At 39.9% G+C, this 23,550-nt stretch overlaps 1 protein-coding gene across 7 annotated transcripts in view; it reads left to right on the top strand.

Moving 5' to 3' along the window:
- Positions 1 to 23,550, top strand: part of LOC139942567 (epidermal growth factor receptor kinase substrate 8-like) — a 62,315-nt gene that overhangs the window by 9,243 nt on the left and 29,522 nt on the right. For 6 of the 7 annotated variants that reach the window (XM_071939415.1, XM_071939416.1, XM_071939417.1 and 3 more), the window contains exon 2: positions 3,085 to 3,133. The gene's annotated coding sequence lies outside the window, so the exon portion shown is untranslated. Of the gene's footprint in view, positions 1 to 3,084; positions 3,134 to 18,201; positions 18,271 to 23,550 lie in introns of those variants that run through there. The other variant, XM_071939414.1, reaches the window with a different exon arrangement.

Raw genomic sequence — 23,550 nt, 5'->3', positions numbered from 1 at the left:
AACAACGAGTAGCCATGGATTAGCTGAGCCAATAAACATGGATTAATTTCTTCACAACCTTTGCCCTATAAAAAGTAAACTTTTGTGCCATGCCCACATTTTTTTTCTTCATAAGTTTCACTTTGAAGTAATGTGATGATGGAAAAAGATATCAGACTTTACCCCCTTAAATTGTTCCCCCAAATTGTTCCATCAAGATCAAATTTGAATTTGCCATCAAGATCAAATTTGAATTTGAGAACTGCTACTGTACAAAACTTTTCTCGGATTGTGTAAAAAATTCCAGAAATGAATTATTCTTCCTCCGGGTTTTCGGCGATATCTCAAAAACGGGACCACCTTTTGAAATGCAGTTTACACAGGATAGGTTTGTAGGATGTGAAACTTTACATGGTGGAAATAGGATAGCAAAGTTTTGCGGTAACACCATGTAGTTTTAATGATAATCTTTAAATGAGTTTGGGTTGGTTCTGAAAAGAACCGTTGGTTTCAACTTGACGTTTCGATCAGAGTGCTCTGATCATCTTCTGGAGAAAGCAGGATAGGTTTATTAAATATAATATCTACTTAGGAATAAAAAAAATCGAGCGGTTCCTCAAACTTTGAAAGTGAAATGAAATAATATGCGCTCATTATTATGCGCCTACTGAAGCATTAAAAGATTGACCCTCTAGCAGGCAGTCACTGCATGGTGTGCACCCAGGCTGCATGACGCCCATTTAACCCAAGCCCCATGTACTCTGGTTACGCCCCAAGGACCCCTTTTGGGCTCATAATAGGGTTCCATGGGGTACAATGTAAATGACTCACTGCGTCAACACAGTAAGGTGTTGTTCATACAGTGACACCCAGTTTTGTAGCCTGGCCCAATGGACCCCCATTTTATAAACTCCCTTTCTGTAAATTCAACCTATTGACTCTTAGGATTTAAAAGTCTTGGACTAAGGGGTCTTCCAGTAGTGTATCACATGGGAATGGCATGCATAGAGGTTGTGCAGACACCATACTACTAAATTTTAAAGTCAGTTTTAAGAAGTTTTAACTTCTTCGGTTTTAACTTTGTGCGACTGTTACTTTACGTGCGCCAGATACTTCATTGAGGCAACGAAGGCGATTGCCTCTATGCCCCCTGGTCATAGCCTTGGTGCCCTTGAAATGCTCTAAAGAAGAAATTCACAATTTCATCATAGGGTGCCCTTTACCAGGAAGAATATGCCTTGGTGTCCTTGCCCTTTCAAAATATCAGCAGACCTTTAATATCAAGTTAAAGGTTTTTAGTAAAATCGGTCCACGTGTTACCACAAACCTTTCTATTTCGTATTTCCACCATGCAAAGTTTAAAATCCTACTTAAAATCGCTAAAACACTTCAGGTTTATCTTTTAGCGCGTTGTGTCAACAAAATAAAAACAACCAAATCCAATTTTAAGTCCTAACAGATGACAGGTGACCTGGGGCATGTTGCGTGGCCTCTTAAAGCCATTTGACCCTTTCGGTAAACAGTGTTGTCCAAGGCCCACACTTTGTGTACCACAACTTCTATATCAAATAACAAACCTGTGAAAATTTAGGCTCAATCGGTCATCGGAGTCGGGAGAAAACAACGGAAAAACCCACCCTTGTTTCCGCGCGGTTCGCCGTGTCATGACATGTGTTTAAAATAAATCCGTAATTCTCGTTAACGAGAATTTATGTTGTTTTGCTGTTTTCTCAAAAAGTAAAGCATTTCATGGAATAATATTTCAAGAGAAGTTTTTCACCATTGCCTTCTGTAAACCCTGTAAGTTATTTGTAAATCTGTGATTTATTTTTTTTTTTTTTCTGAACCGAAAGGGTCCAATGGCTTTAAAATAAAAAAATAAACCAATATCAGGTTTAACTTTTAGGTGTCAAGCAGAAGTTATTTTTATTTTTAGGACCGAGCCCCCGCCCCCCCCCCTATTAGTAATAGCCATCGGCTGGATCGGAACCATGGTTCTAGAGGTAGAAGGACAGTAAATAAACCAAGTGCATTGTACACTAAATTGACCACCAGATGTCAGAAAATAGAAAACATAATTGTAAAAAAAAAAATTAAAATCCTGCCAGAATTTGATATAATGACTTTCAACAACACTCCATTATTGCATTTATTTACTGCCTATTTTCTGTCAATAATTTCTGTGTTTTTCTAATCAATATTATGGCGCCTCTAACAGCATGGTACCAGCCAGAGCTTAGCACTAGGTCAATCACCGATCTATTGATTAATCTTCTAATTATTGGCCATCCTTGAATTTGGCATTTTGCCGATCAATAGTATTGATCAGTAGATATTGATTTGTGTCAGACGAGGCTAGTTAGTTGTTTTGTGAATTCCTGGGATTGAATGACGCGCTTAATTGATTGTAATGATAACGATGTGAAGCTTAGCAATTTTAAATTACTTGCTGAAGTTCTGTAGCGTGATTCTCCTGAAAATATTGCTCATGTGATTTTCACCTGTTTTTTTTTTTCTCAAAATGTACGTAGGTAGATTGTTATACTGTGGCAGTGGATACTATTGGTAATTACTCAAAATAATTATTAGCATAAAACATTACTTTGTAACGCGTAATGGGGAGAGGTTGATTTAGTATAAAACACTTTGAGAAACGGCTCCCTCTGAAGTGGCATAGTTTTCGAGAAAGAAGTAATTTTCCACGCATTTGATTTTGAATCCTCAGATTTAGAATTCAAGGTCTCGAAATCAACCATCTAAAAGCACACAACTTCTTGTGACAAGGGTGATTGTTTTTCTTTCATTAGGCCTATTATCTCGCAACTTCGATGTCCGGTTGAGCTCAAATTTTCACAGGTTTGTTATCAAATGCTTATGTTGAGATACACCAACTATGAAGACTAGTCTTTGACAATTACCAATAGTGTCCAATGTCTTTAAGTATACATCTTCCTTCACAGTGAGTTGGGATTCATGTCATGGCCAAAAACTTGATCAAAACCCTTGGGGAGAGCTGACAAAATACACTATGCTGGCAGTGTTCATATTTTGTGTGATCAACCAAAACATCATCATGAAATAACATTTTTACTTTGTTTCTTGCAGGAAAATTCATCGAGTCACTTGAAGGTTGAAGCTCAAGAAACTTTTCCTGGTAAGTTTTAAAAACAGAATATTTTCTTCAGTCTTGGTTGGCAAAGCTCAGGGATACTTGTTTTACAGGGATGACAAATTTCAGACTTTTAAATCTGAATTCAGACTTTTCAAGTCACCCTTGTGAAGAAAATCAGGTTTCTTTTTCCTCCCATAACAATAACTCCTGCTCTTGGATCCATGTAGTGCTAAGGACACTGTTCCTAAAAGCTCTGTCAAATCTGACCCCCCACCGGGGGTTGCTTAAAGATGGAAATACCATCATTTAAAATGTTTGTTTGTCGTGTTTTTGTGTTTAAAAATATGAGCCTATCGGCACGCTAGCCGGATACCCTAGCTGGTGCATGGGGAGAACCCTGCAACAGGCCTGTGCTTTGTTTTTAAAAGGGCAACGGCACCAAGGCATTTTCTGCTTGGTAAAAGGGCACTCTATGGGGAAATTGTAAATTTCTATCGGAGCATTTCAAGGGCACCAAGGCAATGACCAGGGGGCATGGAGGCAATCGCCTTTGTTGCCTCCGTGAAGTATCAGACCTGCTGCAATATGAGTAGGTTCAACCTGGTCTTGGAAGTTCGAGAGACTTGTATTCAGTGTGCTGTATTAACACCATGTGTGTTCGACTTGCTGGGTAGATGTTCTTATTTGAGAACTTTTCTTGCTACATTACGGCGAAGTAGATTTTTCAGAATTCAGGAGATTTAATAAGGGAATCAATGTGTGGTAAAGAAGTTTTCAACTAGTGGTTTAATCCCAACGAGGCCTGGTTCTTGATAATTTTACTGAGACGAAGTCGAGGTAAATTATCAAGAACCAGGCCTCGGGGGGTTTAAACCAGTAGTTGAAAACCGATTCAACACACTTTGATTTCCATTATGGGTCAAAAAATAAAATAAATGTAAAAATTATAATTGTTCAATGATTTCTTTCAACACAACACCCCTCCAGCTATGAAATGGTAAAGCCCTCCGCCGCCCTCTGGTAAACATTTCCTTATAAGGGAATGCTGTGCGTATCGTGCGTATCGCGTGATGTGGCACAACTGTCCCGGCCGTTGCTCTCGACCAAAAGGAATGAAGAAACTGTCTAATAATCATAGGTGCAAGCTCGCGTGTCATGCCCATGTTTCAACACGTTTTACTGGTCATAAACAAAGGTTTATACACACCCACTTGATGCGCTCTCCACCAATAGGAATAGCGAAACTGTCTGAGGTATTTATGAATGGAGATTTAATCCACTGTGACAGAAGAATATAAAGCAATGCTAGTTCTTAAAGGAACATAATCTACCCAGCAAGTAGATACACACTTGGTGTTGCCGCAAACCAAATACATGCATTGATACTTCACCATGCAAGGCCTCAAATCCCATACTCACCAGACTTGTTAAGTCTCATGAGACTTGCTAAGTCTATTGCCAAATACACTGTGTACAAAATGTGAGTGTTCCCTGACAATAATGCACTTTGTTTATTAAATTGCTGATACACCAAGCAGTCTGAAGCCTTTGTGTATGTTACTAGGCAACATGAAAGTTGCCGTGTACGTAGAACGTGTGCAGCTTTGTCAGCACTTTACTTTGTAATTAACTTTTAACCTACGTTTTTTTTCTCTGGACACTATCAAAAGAGAATTCAAGTTAATTACGCGTCCACAGCTTGAAATCTGTCAAAGGATGTACCATAGGTACATATGTACATGTAACACTTTGTACCCTTTGAATGGAATCAAATTGCAGTGGTTTATTTAAACCCAACGAGGCCTTGTTCTTGATAATTTTGTCAATGCCTTCATGCCCTCAAGTTGCCCCATGAGAAATGTACAATTTCCTCATATGGTGCTCTTTACCGAGGAGAAAATGCCTTGGTGCCCTTTGCCCTTTCAAAAATGAAGCACAAGGTTAGGACTGTCTAAAACTGAACCCTGGGACTCTAGGCTCTAAACCTCCAAAACCCCAATCGTCAGATAATGGCTGCCCTGACCTGATATTTCCAAAACCTGGCTCTCATCAGTTGGAGTTTCATTGTCAGGATTTGGAATGTTGAAAAAAGATTCACCATGTTTATTGTTCACATCAGCTCAGGGCCTGTATGCCTCGTTTTTAGAAGGGCAAAGGCACCAAGGTATTTTTATCCTTGGCAAGGGCATTCTATCTCCCTAGAACCTGTCAATTAGTCAGTCTTCTTGACTCTCCAAACCATTAGACATTTACTATAATTTCTCTCTTAACCAAGGAGAATGTGCCTTGGTGCATTTGCCCTTGCATACAGGCCTGTACATGTAAGGTAGGACTGTTTGACATCGAACCCTGGGACTCTTAAACCTCCAAATCCTCAATCGTCGGATAATGGCTGCCCTGAAATTTCTGAAACCTGGCTCTCATCAGTTGGAATTGCATTGTCAGGATTTGGAATGTTGAAAATAGATTCACCGTGTTTATAGTTCACATCATCTCAGGCTTCGTTTTTTAAAGGGCAAAGGCACCAAGGCATATTTCTCATTGGTAAGGGCACCCTGTCTCCCTAGAACCTGTCAATTGGTCAGTCTTCTTGACTCTCCAAACCATTCGGAACCCTTAACCCCCAATCGTCAGATAATGGCTGCCCTGGAATATCCGGAAACTGACCATCATCTGTTGGAGTTTCATTGTCCGGACTTGGAATCTAGAAAATAGATTCACCGTGTTCATTGTTCACATCAGCTCATGCGAAAGCAAACTCTTTGAAGTGTGTGCAGTCAAGTCTTTCACAAAAGTTAATGCTGGAGGAATGTTTTTCTGTGTTTAGTGGAGACGCCAACAAAGACAATTCCTTACAGAGATCTTTAGTTCATCCATGGAGGAAGGAATAGAAGGAGCTCGAACTACCCGCATAACCGCAGAGTAACAAAAGAATACCCTGACAATGCCCCCCGTCGAACTAGTGGAAAAAGATAGGAGACCTCCAGCTGGACGGCCGATTAACGAGCAGGATTAGATTTCTTTGTACAGAACGTGCGGTACTGCCGCTCTGCACTGTTGCCTTCGTGTAAAGTTGAATCATTGGAGACAAGAATTGTGAATATTACACGTTTTCATTTACCGTTTGTGGTGTTTCACTGAAACATCATGGCATATTTTTTCATTTTTTTTTTTTAACTTTCCGGTCACTAGCGGTGGTTCAAAATTTGGGTATTAGCACCTGAGGGTGGTTGGTATTCAATTGTGTTTTTCGATTTGGTGAGCACAAGTGTACACAATTTTTATCAGGTCTCAAAAAAGTTGTTTTTCTGTATTATATCCATACGACATACGACACCATGGTTGAGTGAAGAACCAAGTGCGCACGCGCAAACTCACATACGCCAGGTCGGCCATTGTCTGTATAAGGTATGTCGGTGATTACGAGGTGTTGTTAAACGACCGCGGTACCGCAGGTTCGACTTTTGAAGTCCCTTCGTTCGAGCTCCTTCTATTCCTTCCTCCATGGTTCATCCATCCATGGAGTAGTCCATTGGTCTTCACTTTGTGCATTAAAGATACTGGACACTGTTGGTAATGTCAAAGACCAGTCTGCTCACTCGGTGTATCTCATTATTTGTGTGAAATAACAAACCTGTGAAAATTTGAGCTCAATTGGTTGTCGAAGTTGCGAGATAATAATGGAAAAAAAATATCATACCAAGTTGTGTGCTTGCAGATGCTTGATTTCGTATATGTACTACTGAAAATGTAATACTTTATAATCAGAATAGATAGGGAGTTTGTTCCGTTCCCATGGGCAAATTCTCAGGTAACATATTGGCAAGTCAATTACTTTTAAAAGCATCTCCCTTGATTGAGATTCCTTCCGGGTGTTAAAGGAACACGTTGCCTTGGATCGGTCGAGTTGGTCTTTGTAGGGGTGTCGTGGCCGAGTGGATAAGAGCACCAAACTCAAGCTCTGATGCTTCTGTTCAGCAGAGTGTGGGTTCGAATCCCGGTCATGACACTTGTGTCCCTGAGCAAGACACTTAACTATAATTGCTTCTCTCCACCCAGGGGTAAATGGGTACCTGTGAGGGCAGAGATGGTTCTTGTGATTGGTTTAGCCGAGTAGCGCATGTATTTGTCGCACAGGCTGTATACTCCCCAGGGAGCTGAGATGGTTAAAAGAATGATTTAAGGCCCGGTGACCAGGGGTAATATTGTCGGAAGCGCTTTGAGACGCCCTCCGGCGTGAAAAGCGCTATATAAAAACGGTCTATTATTATTATTATTGAAAAGCGTTTGTAACCGTTTGTTATAAAATGCATATGATTAGAAAGATATGTTAAAAGTAGAATATAATGACCCACACAAGTATCACTCGAAATTGCTTGGTTTTCCTTTTACCTCGTCGAATACACGGTCGGCCATTTATGGGAGTCAAATAGTTGACTCCCATAAATGGCCGACCGTGTTTAGTTCGCAAAGTAAAAGGAAAACCACGCAATTTCGAGGCAAATGTGTGTGGATCATTGTGTTCTATTTTTAAAACATCTTTCTAACCAAATGCATTTTATAACAAACGGTTATAAACGCTTTTAAAAGACCGACTCGACCGATCCAAGGCAATGTGTTCCTTTAAACTCTTACATGTACATGTACATGTAATGTTCCACTTGGCCGTGCTAATGTACAAATGTTTTGAAACTTGTTATTTAAAAGCTTTCTAAATCCTGTCTCTTAATGGACCATTATTTATTTTCTTTGGGGAAAACCTGAATTTTTCTGTTATTAAAGGGCTTTGTCAGTGGTGTTTTCAAAGAGATTTTATGTTCGTATTGACGTAATAAAAAATCTTGTTGTTTGGCTGTGTTGGGGGGGGGGGTTGTATGTAACATGTACAGTTAGGCCTTTATCAGGTGACAACATTGACTATTTTCATTTACAACAGTAAGCACTGGAAGGTTAGTATGCCTTTTTATGTGCCTACGGTTAGCAGCACCATTGAAATGGAAACCACACAGTTAGCACAAAATCAGCCGTTAAGCAGCTCTATGAATTTGGGGCATGAGCTTGCTGTTTGTGAGGGCACCCTCCAGATGCAAGTTGTACTAGCATGTGTGTTTGGTTTCTGGGGTTGAAGTGCATAGATAGTACAATGTATGTACATGACCCTCTAGGCACTAGAGTTAGGTTTGTCAGGAAGTTGCCTCAACAATGTGAACTATTGTAGAAGACATAGATCTTGCAAGAGTGAAGTAGAGATCTTATGAAGAGGGGTTAGCAACAATACCACACTTAGTGCTGGCCATGTAAGTTAATTGATTGGTTTGTTCCCATGAGTGGACGATTATAAAGTGACAAAGATAACTTGTATGGATTTCTCATTCGGTGGGCAGTCAGGCGGCAAAATGTCCGTTGAATCACAAGGGGCTCGTGCAAACTTGTGGGGGACACTTTGACTAGCTTAATAAAACAAGCCGCCCTGAAAAATAAGTGCGGGAAATGTTGATAGATTTGTGTGACCTTGGATGCAATAACATAAATATTTACTACATCATCTAGGTATTGCATATGAAAACAGCTACACCTTGAGTTTTCCTTTAAGTTGTTTGCATAATCTTTGAAGATGTCATTTTCTTTATTCAAAAGGTTAGTACATGTACGAATCGCACAAACAAAAATGGCAAGTTTCAAGAACAATTTGAAGCAGCATCAAAGCCAAGTCCCTACTCAGTTCGATCTTGCAGTTCTCACAAATACAACACTACATGTTCCTGATAAAAAAAATATTAAATTTAAAAGTAAAAGAAATTACTCACAATAACATCAAAGCATTATGGCAAGTGGAAAAATAACATTTTCCCAGACGCACATGACTCCCATGTTTCCCTAAAAAAAAAATGGAACAATAGAATGGAGAAAGAAAAAGAATTAGTTGTTATGAAACCTTGACTGAGGGTTGTTTGTGTTGGGAAAGTTGGGCGATGGGTTTACCCCAAAAGGTTTGTATATATACAAAAAATGTACACCGTATTGTCTTTAATGCATTGTGCAGCTTAAAGACACTGTATACCTTTGGTAATTGTCAAAGACCAGTCTTCTCACTTGGTGTATCTCAACAATGCACAAAATAACAAACCAGTGAAAATTTGAACTCAATTGGTCGTCGAAGTTGCGAGATATTAATGGAAGAAAAAACACCCTTGTCACACGAAGTTGTGCATTTTCAGATGTGTAGGGATTTATCTAGCCGAGTCTTGAAAGACTCATGTCTTCATACAAGACACTTAAAGGCAGTAGACACTATTGGTAATTACTCAAAATAATTATTAGCATAAAACCTTACTTGGTGACGAGTAATGGGGAGAGGTTGATAGTATAAAACATTGTGAGAAACGGCTCCCTCTGAAGTGCCATAGTTTTTTAGAAAGAAGTAATTTTCCACGAATTTTATTTCCAGATCTCAGATTTAGAATTTGAGGTCTCAAAATCAACCATCTAAAAGCACACCATTTCGTGTGACAATGGTGTTTTTTCTTTATTATTATCTCGTAACTTTGATGACCGGTTGAGGTCAAATTTCCACAGGTTTGTTATTTAATGCATGTTGAGATACACCAAGTTAGAAGACTGGTCTTTGACAATTACCAATAGTGTCCACTGTCTTTAACCGTTACTGTCCTTCGGATGGGATGTACAGTTCCAGGTCCTGTGTGTTGTGTGCAAAAGAACCCAGTTTTTGACACTTATCGCAAAGAGAAGGGGGTTTGCGGATGTGTTACTGGCAGGGCTGCTGAATGCGCCACAGCACCCTGTTAACCCTAAACTGCTACATTAATGGGTCTCACAATTCAGAAACTTAAAAAACCTGTCTGGAAATAAATAATGATATATCAGGCCTGTAAGCCTCATTTTTGAAAGGGCAAGGGCACCAAGGCATTTTCTCCTTGGTAAAGGGCACCCTATGAGGAAATTGTAGATATCCACTGTAAGCATTTCAAGGGCACCAAGGCAATGACCAGAGGGCATGGAAGCAATCGCCTCTGTTGCCTCTGTGAAGTATCATGGCCTGATACACAGTGCTTCGAGGTTGCCCCATAGAAAAAAGTGCCACATATGAAAACTGGTCCAATATTATCGTAAAATATCACCACTTGGCTCAGTGACATGTAAAGCAGTTTTGTAACACTACCTGGCACTGGTGGCTCAATGTGTACAAAAGATAACCAGAACACTTTATTTGTTATTCGCCTTTATAGTAGATAATCCTCCCATCCAAAATGGCATGAAAAGAACTCCATACTGCACAATGCTGACTCCCAGAATGGGCCAGACAGCTGTAAAATTACGTTTCCCGGTAAAAGGGAGCAAGCTTTCCTTGATAATTGTTTTTTAAATGTAGTTTGCAATTAATGATGGAGGGTCACAATCCTGGCCTTAATTGCATTCAATTATCATTGAGTCTTACAAAAATGAAAAGGGGCCAGACTACATCATGACATACATTTTTCCATCCTGTCTTAGTTTGTTTTGAAGGGGGGGGGGGGCATTATGATCCTAATTCTTGCCTGAGCTTGCTGAATTTGTTCAAGATCTTCGCAATGTAATGTTTTTTTACTTGGTGTTAATCTTTTATCTTGGTTTTTATTTGGCTTTATGTTTTAAGCCCAGACTGTATAATCTTTGGAATTTTAAATAATTTTGCCTTGATGATTTCTGTGAATGCCTTATCACCCCCCCCCCCCCCGAAACACATAACGCACACCTTAATCAAAGCAAAGACAATTTCAAATTGTTTTGGGGCGTATCAGCTAACTTAGTAGCAGCCACAATCTGCCAAATCAACCCGCAATTTATTAATATGTACCCGATACACTAGCTTGTACATGGGTACCCTTGGACTAATCCTATTTCAAGTCAGGACGAGCAACCGTCCTAACTTAGGATGGTTTCATTGCGTCCTAACGTCTTTGGAGACGGAATTTGACTGGTCTTAAGTCCTAACACTAATCCTAAGTTAGGAAGAGTTTGGTGAAATCGACGGCTGGACATCTAACGTCATAACTACCCCAGAGATCTGCCAATGTACCTATTCACCTTTGAACCTTGCATCATTTCACATGACCTTCATGTTTGTGGAGATTCGCAGTTGAATCCGATGTGCAAACAAATTGTGTATTAATAAATAGGAGACCAGTCTGGTACATGAGAAGATTCCTGCTTCTCAGTGCTACTGACATGGCTAGCGCAACTATTTCTACCTGAGAAGTCCCCGAACACCTGAATAATCTACTCCGCGGTAGTAGAATTGAAGGGTCTATGTAACTTTTGTAGGACAAAAAACACAATGTCCACAGATTTACACTAAACTTACACAGTTTGAAGATAATGATAGTTGAAAGCTTCCCTGAAAATATTATGTCCTGAGGTGCTGTAGTTTTTGGGAAATGAGTAAAACAATGTCATGAAAATAATTTACGTCTCATGAGACGAAAATTATTTTAATCATTTACAAACGTATTTTCATGACATTGTTTTACTCATTACAATCTATGGACATTTTGAAAAGGTACCCAAATCCTTTAAGCAAGACAGTTCTCTAAGAACAAACTTCACCTGGCAAGTAGATAAAACACACATGGTGTTACCGCAAACCAAATATATATTGATACCTCACCATGCAATGCCTCAAATCCTATATTTCTACCTCCATGGCGCATTGAAGTCCACTTCCTAATTATGGTGCCTAAACTAATAAAACTTATATAATGTAAACAGTGTGTTTATTTTGAGGTACAGTACAATGTTCATTTATGTTCCTGGAATAATCCCAGGTACACAATCACATGATGTTATTCATTTGGTGTTTTGTAACAAAAGGTGTCTGGGGTGGATTTCAAAAAGAGTTAGGACTAGTCTTATCTCGAGGTAGGACCAGTTACTCGTCTTAACTTAGGACTATCAATGCAATTTGTATTTCTCCTAGGACTAGTCCTAAGTTAGGACTAGTCATAACTCTTTGTGAAATCGACCCCTGGACTCTCAGAGGCCTGTGTGATTCGTTTTTCAAAGGGCAGGGGCACCAAGGCATTTTCTTCTTTGTAAAGGGCACCCTGTATGAGGACATTATAAATTTCGACTAAAGCATTTCAAGGGCACCAAGGCAATGACCAGGGGGGCATGGAGACACCTTCGTTGCCTCCGTGAAGTATCAAGCCTGGGCTGTGCACATGTGATGTGTGACTTGGTCATGTGTAAACTAAATGACTTGGGGAACAAAATCCCTTCTTAGCAGTGTGAGAAACAAGTTTTCAAACTCGTATGGCCCTTATACCCCCTATTCATAAAGTAATTTCCCCTAATCAGGGGACCCTTCTTGTTGAGCCAGACAAGGACAAATTGACTTGCAAATGGGCACCTGTAGGTGCTGGGATTTCAACTTTTGCTCAGTGGTTCATCAAGATTCATAAAAACGTATTGCACAATTCATTAGAGTTGATATAAGTCCTTCGGCGGTTTGGTTCCATAATGGTCTCTTACATTACATTAGATGTATGCAGTGTTTACTTCTCCATGATTTTTGTCCTACACCTGTTGCAAGTTTAATATTGAACTTAAAGGCACTGTCCCTGAACATGATTGGTAATTACTCAAAATATAATATAAGCATAAAAACTTACTTGGTAATGAGCAATGGAGAGTTATTGATAGTGTAAAACATTGTGAGAAACAGCTCCCTCTGAATGCTTACTACACATTTTCTATTTTTTTATTTTCCTGCAAATTCATAAACCAATTGAGTCGATTCCTCTTCTTTCCTTTTTTTGGGGGGAAAGACCAAGGGGCTCTTTGGTTAAGGGCACCCTATGAGGAAATTGTAAATTTCTACTGTCAAAGCATTTTTTAGGGCACCAAGGCAATGACCAGGGGGCATGGAGGCAATTGCCTTCATTGCCTCTGTGAAGTATCTATTAGGCCTGTTTGTCTTCAATGAGTCTGTGAACTAGGCCAGAGATCTGCCGTTAAGCCCACGTACATAATCACCTTTGACCTCGCATCACTTCACATGGCTTTCCTGGTTCTGGAGATTTGCAGTTAAATCTGATGTATGTCTGTATACATACAAAGCCAATACCTTTCCTTGTCATCAAGCTTGAGAAGATCGCTGAGTGGACAATATTCCACCCACTCAGTTTCTATTCTACTTGGAGCTTTGTAGACTTTGTAGACTTTGTTTGGTAATCGTCTATCATACAGGGTTATCCAAGGGTCCATGCTCCTTACATAATGAAGAACTTTAGGGTGTTTTGAAATGTGCCCAGGGCGTATTAGGATATGCTTGAAAAGTGACTTTGCAAAATCGGGGTAGAGTTATATTTAAATGAAAAAAAATGAAAAAGAAGAGGCCACCTTTTTGTAAGTAGGTTCCTTTGATGTAAATGTTTGCATTGAAGCATAGACACCACTTAGGCATAACAAAAAATGTTTTGTTGGCGTAACGGGCCCAAAAATATAGGGTAGGTAGGTGGGGATTATGTTTTTCCCCTCCCAGCAACGAAATTGACATGTTTTCTAATTGTTTAAGCCGGTAGTATACATGATAGACAGGGAGCCAGTGAAGTTGTTTCAGAATGGCGGTGATAGAGCAGGATTTTCTTGTACGAAAAATTGGTGCGATGCTTTTCAATAGGACGCTTTGCCAGCTACACAGACCTGTATGCTTTGTTTTTGAAACGGCAAGGGCACCAAGGCATTTTCTCCCTGGTAAAGGGCATCCTATGAGGAAATTGTAAATTTCTACTGGAGCATTTCAAGGGCACCAAGGCAATCGCCTTCAACCAATAGCCTTTGTTGCCTGAAGTATCAGGCCTGAATTCAGATTTACATTAAGATGTGCACGCCCTTCAAAAGTGGGGTGCTCAAAGTTCTGTCATCCAAGAAAGTCTAGAGGTCATCCGCATAGCGCCCTCTTGAGTTCCTAAGAGAGTTGTCATGAAGTACCCTGGTCATTATGTCACATCCTTGTGTCAGTAGGTGGTCCTTTACAAAGTGGATATCAAGGCCCTCGGGCCGTCCTACTCGTATCGTTAATCCTCGTGAAAAAATTGTAACAATTACAACTTGATTGTCCGATCAATCAGCCTGGTTGATTGCAGGACACTGACTGAATGTTCACCTTGATGATTGGGAAATGGATTCAAGATTGCTGTCGAATGTTGTTGTTTGTTTGTGTGTTTGTTTATTTGCTTGTTTGTTGGTTTAGATGATCTTCCCGTCAAGGGAACTTGGCAACCTCCAACAAAGCTGGCTACAGACGATCTCTCTCATACAAATATTGCTTTATCGTATAATAACCACACAAATCAGGAATTTGTGAAATGGTTTCAAGATTGTTGTGTTTACGTTGTTGTCTTATTTGTTTGTTTGTTTGTTTGTTTGTTTGGTTAGATGATCTTCCCGCTAAGGGAATTCGGCAAACTAACACAATTGAGATATAAACACAAGCTGGCGACAGCCAATCTCTCTCATACAAACATTGGTTTAACATTTATGATTATGAATTGCATTTGAACAAATTGTGATTCAGTTCGGGACGACAATACTTATTCTAGTTATTGTGTAATCAGGGGTTAGCTTGGTAGGATTCAAACCTTTAATCTTGTGATTGCAAGTCCTACAGTCTAACCACTGGACCACAGTTAGCTTGGTAGGATTCGAACCTACAACCTTGTAATTGCAAGTCCTGCAGTCTAACCACTGGATCACAGTTAGCTTGGTATGATTTAAACCTACAACCTTGTGATTGCAAGTCCTGCAGTCTAACCACTGGACCACAGTTAGCTTGGTAGGATTTAAACCTACAACCTTGTGATTGCAAGTCCTGCAGTCTAACCACTGGACCACAGTTAGCTTGGTAGGATTTAAACCTACAACCTTGTGATTGCAAGTCCTGCAGTCTAACCACTGGACCACAGTTAGCTTGGTAGGATTTAAACCTACAACCTTTTGAGTGCTAGTCATGCAGTCTAACCACTGGACCACAGTTAGCTTGGTAGGATTTAAACCTACAACCTTTTGAGTGCTAGTCATGCAGTCTAACCACTGGGCAAATAGTGATATATAGTAACAAGAGGACAATATTTATTCTTGTCATTGTATAATCAGGGGTTAGCTTGGTGGAATTCGAACCCACACCCTTGTGATTGCAAGTCATACAGTATCACCACTAGACCATGTTTGAGTTTAAAGACTGATTGATGTTTGGTATAAAAATGTATGTTATTGCTGTGATAATTGTGTGGTTCTTATATTATTTGGTCTGAGGTAACACCATACCTTGCTGAGAAGATTATGTTCTTTTGGGAACTTGTCGTACTTTATATTCTACTACCCCTGAGTAACTTTTTGGTAATTCGGGGGACTTTTCAGTTCTGAAAAGAACTGACTGTGTTTGACTACTTTTGACCTACTTACCAACGTCCTTCTGGTTTTAAAACAGGCCAGCGTTCTACCAACTGAGCTATCTTGTTTGTCATTGTGAACTCAAATGAAGTGGCTTACATAGCGATGGGAGCTCAACAATTAACTAGCCAGTCTAACCTGGGCCCAATTTCATAGAGCTGCTTAAGCACAAAATTTTGCTTAAGCAAAAAAATTCTTGCTTAGTAAAATCAGATTACCTGTCAAGACTCCACTCAATTGTTATGCTAAGTGACCAACAGCTAAGTACCAGTCACAATCAATGTATATGGCATTTAACATTTTGGCCAGTAACATGTGTAAAATAAGCGAGCTGTTTTCGTGCTTAAGCAAAATTTTCGCTTAAGCAGCTCTCTGCAATTGGCCCCAGTTGGAAGGATTTCTGACCGGTCCTCAGGTGGTGTTTTAATTGCTAACTGGCCAGCGGACAACTGTTATGGGAAAAACACTGTAGGGACAACGAGTGAGTTACCGTCTACGCATACGCTCTACCGTGGAAGTACGCGCACCTGTTAGCAGAGGCTTCAAGGATCAATTTGTGCCATCCTTTGATTTATTAGGAAAGCGCCCCTTTGTGATTTTTTGTGTGTTTATAAATTTCCGAGTGGTGTCAAACTATCAAGGGTCGTTAGGATAACCCAGTTTCTGTGTGTACCGTTGCCACAGCAATGGCACCCTGATGTGGTGCTGTGTATGCCGTCGCCTTGCTTCTGGCAGGGAACCAACATGTCCAAAGGTTAAAGGCCGAGCTTGGCTTTGTGGGAAAGTGTGGCTGGGAAATCAAAGCTCCGGAACTGAACTCTGCACCGTTGGGAATGTATGAAAATTCCACTCTGTGAAGTGGGTTCCACTAGGGAAATTACAGTTCTGGTAGTTTGGGTTACCCGCCAGAATGTTTCGTTTTTGAAAGGGCAAGGGCGACACAATGCATTTCTCCTTTAGAGTGCATCATATAGGGAAATTGTAAACTTCTACTGTACAAGTTTTAGCCAGGATTTGGTAAAAGGGTGTCCAAGTTTGCTGGAAATTTTAAAACTGGGTGTCCAAATTGTTCACTTACAATAAATCTACATGTAATTGACAGATGAAACAGGGTGTCCAAATTAAAAACAGGGTGTCCAAAAGACACCCAGACACCCCTCTGGCTAACACTTAGCTGTGACAGTATTTATTCGGCACCAAGGCATGGGAGCCTGAGGGAGCTTGGAGGCATTTGCCTTCGTTGCCTCCGCAGTGCAAATCAGGAGTCTGGTTTTCTGTGAAGGATTTTCTTGACTTTAATAATAATAAATCAAATTAATAATAGTGGCTTCTTATGTAGTGCTCATATCCGTCACAAGGCGCTTTAACATACAGTATTTACCGGCAAGGTACATGTATGTGGGACTACGTTTGAAGTACGAGACCTACTCCTTTTTACATACATTCATTTGTAGTCTCACTATGTACTGGCTCACAACTCCTTCTCTTTGTAATAAGTGCACTGGGTTCTTTTACGTGCGTTATACACAACACACGGGACCAACAAGTTTACGCCTTGTTTTTCGTTCTTGAAGGGGCACAGTAATTTTTGCATCTGGTAAGGGGCACGTCTGGGAGGAAAATTTAAATTTGTATTGGAACTTCTCAAAGGGCACCACAGCAAAAGCACAGGGCACCACAGGGAACCACAGGGCACCACAGCAATTGCCGTGGTGCCCTATGCTTTTGCTGTGGGCACCCTTTGGTGCCCTTTGCAAAGTTTCAATACAAATTCATATTTTCCTGAAAGAAGTGCCCTTTACCAGATGAAAACTGCTGTGCCCCTTCAAGAGCGAAGTTCAAGGCCAATTTCTGCAGGCCTGGAATTTCATCTTTTAGAGGGCAAGGCCATTTTCATCACTTCCATCGGAAAATCTTAAAGTCTATGGGAATTTTTCAAAGGGCACCAGGGCCAAGACAAGGGCAATGGAGGCCATGGCCTCTGTTGCCTCCGTGAAATTCCAGGCCTGTTTTTGCAAGTCTTACAGATCCTTCATACAGGGGAAAAAAAGTGCTGCGCCCACATTACAACCCGCCCAACAGCCTCATTTTTTTGTCTAACCCCGCCCTTTTTTTATTTTCATTTCTAAACTCAATATCTGACCTTGCCATAATATGCGATTGAAACCAAACAACAATATGAAAACTGGAAAGTTCCATTACACTTGCCTTCCCATCGTGCCATCACGCTCGTCAGTTGTCGAGTACCGAAGCGTAACATGGTTAACAAAAACCCATTCTCTAAAAAAAAAAATTTCTACCTCCATCAATAAAGCTCTCTTTTTTTATTAGCGATTGACATCAATCTTAATTTCCAAAGATTACTGACCCTTAACTTTGATAAGCTCCCTTCAAAGTAGGACTCAATGCTTTTTACTTAGGGCTTGGGTGAATGGGTTACCATAACTTTATGCAGGTGATTTTATGGTTGTGCTACATGTATGGCATGCAAGTTTGTTTTACACATAACCAAACTCCACGTAGACCAAACACAATCAGGCCTGTATGCTTTTTTTTTTGAAAGGGCAAGGGCACCAAGGCATTTTTCTTCTTGGTAATGGGTACCCTATGGGGAAATTGTAAATTTGGAGCATTTTCAGGGCACCAAGACCAGGGGGGCATACATGTAGAGGCAATCACCTCCATCATTGTCCATTGCCTCTTTGAAGTAGCAGGCCTGCACCTTACATGTATGTACAAAAAGATAATGGGAAAGTTGTTCAGTTTTTATCCCCCATAATTTGAATCTGAGAAGTGTTACTAATGTCTCTCAAATTTTGTATTCCAATGAAGTATTATTCTTCCTGCTTGGACACTCCGGATTTTCCGCAATTATCTCAAAAACAAGACCACCTTCTTGTCCTTTTGACATGAAACTTTCTCTAGTAAATTGTATCAAAATCTCTTTATATTGGATTAAAACAATCCAACGGTTCCAAAAAGAAAGGATACAATCCTTCGATTTCACCAAACTATTCTTAACTTGGGATAAATCTCAGGTCAGGACAAGTTAAAGGCAGTGGACACTATTGGTAATTACTCAAAATAATTATTATCATTAAACCTTTCTTGATTACGAGTAATGGGGAGAGGTTATGATTTTTTAAAACATTGTGATAAACAGCTTCCTCTGAAAAGAATTTGTTTTTTGAGAAAGAAGTAATTTTCCACGAATTCGATTTCGAGACCTCAGATTTAGAATTTGAGGTCTGGAAATCAAGCATCTGAAAGCACACAACTTCGTGTGACAAGGGTGTTATTTCTTTCATTATTATCTCGCAACTGCGATCAGTTGAGCTTGTTGAGATACACCAAGTGAGAAGACTGGTCTTTAACAACTACATACATGTATAGTGTCCAGTGTCTTTAAGCTTGGTATCCATAGATGATACATGTAGGACGCATTGAACCCATCCTAAGTTAGAACGAGTTACTCATCCTAACTCGAGGTAGGATTAATCCTAGCGTTTTGTAAAGAGCCAAGATCGATCCTCAAATCAAATCAAATCAATCAACATTTATTTCCATACAAACCCAATATACAAACACAAGCGAAAACTGTATGGAGGCATGGCCCATTAAAGCAAAGCTTGTAGGCTGGGATGCCTTTACAAAAGTGTGAATCCATCTTAACCGCTAAGCAAAGTGAGATGTCTTGTATACAAATCTCTTTATCAATATTGACAACTCATCTTAAATTGAATCTTAACTGCTTTGTGGAATCTAGCGCTGGAGCCCAAATCCCAGTTACATTCAATTTAAGCAAACATTTTGCAGTTTGCCTTCTATACCACGGCCAAGTTTAAAACATGTTTACCGTCCCTGTCCTTTTTAGAGGCTGCTCCCTTAAAAACAAAACAAAAGGATAAATTACATCAACTTCAGATTAACATTTATTTTTAAAAATTTTCACCATTTCATGTTCAAAAACAGCCTAGCCAGTTGTCATTAAAAATGTGTCGACCAGCTATTTTGAAAAAAGAAAAGAAGGCATTCTTTCCTTTTTCAAAAAAGAAGGATGCTAAACAGGTTTTTTTTAGCCTTATTTGTCATGGGCTTTGTGAGGTAATTTTTTAAAACATGTAACAGCTTTGAAGATGACTTCAAGATTACGAAAGAAAAAGGTGGTTTGACAAGGTTGACCTAATCCACAAGATGTTGAAGGTACACGAGAAAAGAGGCTTTGGGTCGGACTGGGTTTGGGATCAACCCAAAAGTAAATATCCGCCAAACGATTTGTGGATTTCATCAAGGGTCAATATTTGTGCTGGCCCGTTATGCATCTTCACTTGTTGCTTGCGTAGTGTACTCTCACTCTCGTTTGGGTGTTTTGTCAAGGTGGTTTGCAAAATGGACAGATTCCAAGCTGGTTCATTTCTGGATTTGTGCCGGCTGGTTAAACATAATTTTTGCTTGCATAGTGCTCTCTTACTCTGTTTGGGAGAGTACGTAGTCAAGGTGGTCTGCAAAATACAGTTAATACGTGTGTACAAAACTAGCTCAATAATCTAGAAAAATAAATACCGATCATTTTTAGCATTCTTTGATTCTTCATGAAAGTAATTTCAAACACTTAGTAAATTCTATCCGAGAAAAACCTGTACCAGAGTCTGTCACGCAAGGAATTCTAATAATTGTTAACAAATTCTACACAAAATATTTCAAGCATTTACCCTCACCCCACCCCCCTTTCAGAAATGTTCACTAAACAGTTCACATACCCACCACAACGCTCCATTATTTGTCTTCTTTACAATTTAAGTAAATTTCAATTTGACATTGGCTGGCCTCTGATTTTGTTTTTATATTGCCACTTATAGGCCATTCACCCAAAATATTTCCCGCTTTCAGAAACCACCTGGGGTTAAAGCGGAACTGTTTACACCCATTTCTGTGAATGTATTTTAAAATTTCCACCCAAACTTTTTATTGCATTTTCATGGTGGCACAAAAGAGTCTTTATCTCCACAATGCCGAGTGGAATGTGCGGTATTTGTCGAGTGTAAAGAACTCGTAACCCACGTAATGCACTGATTGTGAGCTGCTGGGATAGTGTAGTGTGTGGATTTTAGAGGATTTATGTGCAATGAACTTGTTTTGGCTGGATATTTTTTTATATTTTCATTAGAGAAATGAAAAAGTGATGATGATGTGTAGTGGTTGAGTTAGTGTAGAGGTATCCTTCCTCACCTCCCACCTCTAGGACCGCAGTTTGAATCACGCCTGGGGCACTTCATAGGTTCTGGACCTGTTTGGGTACAGGGTTGGCGCTACATCTGTTCTAGCTACATTTAGTAATTTATTGGGGCTACATTTAAGTTCTTGCTCCATTGAAACTACAAACACGGTTGGGGCTACATCTAAGTCTAGCTAAATGTAGTTACAAGTTTAAGGGTTACATTTATATTCTGGCTCCTTTGAACAAGGTTGGGGCGAAACATGTCTATTTTCTGGGTACATTTGGGTACATGGTTGGGGCTGCATTTAAGTTGTGGCCCCACTTGGGTACAGGGTTGGGCTAAAATTAAGTTCCGGGTCCTTTTTTTCCGGGTACAGAGTTTGGGCTACATCTAAGCTCTGACTACATTTGGGTACAGGGTTGGGGCAACATCTGGGCTCCATAAGTTGCGGTTTGGGGGCTACATGTAATTAAGTTCTGCCTACCTGTACATTGAGGTACATATTTTGGCAACAATTAAATTCTGGCTTCATTTAGGTCCAGGATTGGGGCTACTTTGAATTTCTGGCTAATGAAGTTCTGACTACATTTATGTACAGGGTTGGGGCCACATCAAAGTTCAAGCTCCATATATTAGAAGTTATCACACAAGCGCGAGTGGAATACCGAAAAATATAGCGCTTCTGCATCCCATATATCCAACGAGGCCGAGTTGGATATGGGACGCAGACGCGCTACCATGGGTGTGCGTGTGATAACGTATTTATCTTCATGCATACTTGGCGTGTGACATAGAACACATAAGATGCAGGTAGTGATATTAGCCGTGCAATATAGGTTTTTATCACCACTCCATTCTGCAAATCTGATTGGAGGATTGGCGCGTACTTGAAGATAAAGATATTTAAGGTTTTCAGTGTAAGATATTTTAGTATATAATGTACTTGGAATATAAACTTGAAGCCAATGCTTCCCTGCAAAATACCTCCCTCAAATCGGCCTCATTTTGTGTAATTGTACTTGACAGTACACTCCTAATCCGGTACAAACATATTGCACACACTTCCTCCTTCGCACCGCTTGTTGAAAAGATGAAATTCGCTGGAAGCAGCGAAGCGTAGACAGCCATGAGCTCTGTTGTTGCTCCTAGCGATTACAAAAGCCACCCTCTTTCATATCAACTCTATCCTTGATAACTTTGAGTTTAATACATATAGTGCCATAATAGTTTTGAGGTCAAAAGGGTCGGACTGTAAATTAAGGTGTCGCTGCTGTTCACATGGTGCTTTTTAAATGTTGGTATTCATCAAGTGTTATATCGAATGGCGGAAGAAATTTATTGTGGGATGCAAACAGCCCCGCGTCTAATGGCATATTATGAGTGAGATGGGCACTGATGAAGTACAGTGCAGACCTGATGCTCCACAGAGGCAAGAAGGCAATTGCCTCCATGCCCCCTTTGGTCATTGCCTTCAGTCTTTTTAAAGTGTCTTTGAAATGCCCTTGTGCCCTTGAAATGCTTCGGTAGAAATTTACAATTTTCTGATATGGTGCTCTTGGCAGGCCTTGAAGTTCCTCTTTTAGAGGGCACTTCAATTGGGAAAGGCAGTGGACACTATTGGTAATTACTCAAAATAATTATCAGCATAAAACCTTACTCGGTAACGAATAATGGGGAGAGGTTGATAATAAAAAACATTGTGAGAAACGGCTCCCTAAAAGGGGCGTAATTTTCCACAAATTTGATTTCAAGACTTCAGAATTAGATATTGAGGTCTCGAAATCAAGCATCTGAAAGCACCCAACTTCCTGTGACAAGGGTGTTTTTCTTTCATTATTATCTCGCAACTTCGATGACCAATTGGGCTCAAATTTTCACAGTTTTGTAATTGTATGCATATGTTGAGATACACCAAGTGAGAAGACTGTTCTTAGACAATTGCCAATAGTGTCCAGTGTCTTTAAAGGGACACACCGGCCGAATTGGGTTATTTGGGCTACAAAATAGACTAAGATATGACTTCAACGGTCTTCCAGGAATGAAGAAGAACAGTCCTTAAAAAAAATCATCAAATTTAGCCGTTTTTGAGCATTTTAAGACAAAAACGCAGGTCGCGTGATTGTTCTAACCAAAAAGTGGTACAAACAATCACGTGACCTTCCGGGCTAGTTTTACTTTCAGCCGTCTAAAAGTAACTTACTTAACCAAATTTAAATCTTTTTTTTACAAAATTATTTACGAATAATTGACGAAAAAGATCATGTATTCAAATTATCGCTACAAAATGTAAATAATGGTGAAAAATCTAACGTAAGATTCACATTCAAAGAGTCCGTGTAACGGAAGCTTGTTATATGGCCGCGTTGGTTTTTTAAAATCATTTTTCGCTAAATACTTGACATTTTGATGATTTTTTTTTACAGCAACCATCTATAAAAACATTATTTATGATTCTACACCCCTAAATTGCGTAAACGGTGAGCCGGTGTGTCCCTTTAAAGTCCAGGGGAAACTTCTGAAGGTGCACCAAGGCCAAAACCAGGAGGTCATGACCTCTGTGGCCTTCCTGAAATGCCACGCCTGCCTTGGTGTCCTTGCCCCTTCAAAAAATCAAATCAAACAGGGCTGAAAGTGGGCCGCCTCGCGTTTGAGTTTGAAGATGAGATAGTTATCAGAAGAGTGAGAGTTCATACTGCGTTTCCATACCTGTATTATTCTGAAAATCCTGTTATCCTGGTTATTGAAAAAGTTTAGCCAGTTGAGCGAGCACAAAGTTCTTTAGAACTATGC

The sequence above is a fragment of the Asterias amurensis genome, chromosome 10 (genome assembly GCF_032118995.1).
Source record: "Asterias amurensis chromosome 10, ASM3211899v1".
Classification (NCBI taxonomy): Eukaryota; Metazoa; Echinodermata; class Asteroidea; order Forcipulatida; family Asteriidae; genus Asterias; species Asterias amurensis.
The sequence above is the reverse complement of the archived record's forward strand: the minus strand, read 5'-3'. Positions and strand labels throughout refer to the sequence as shown.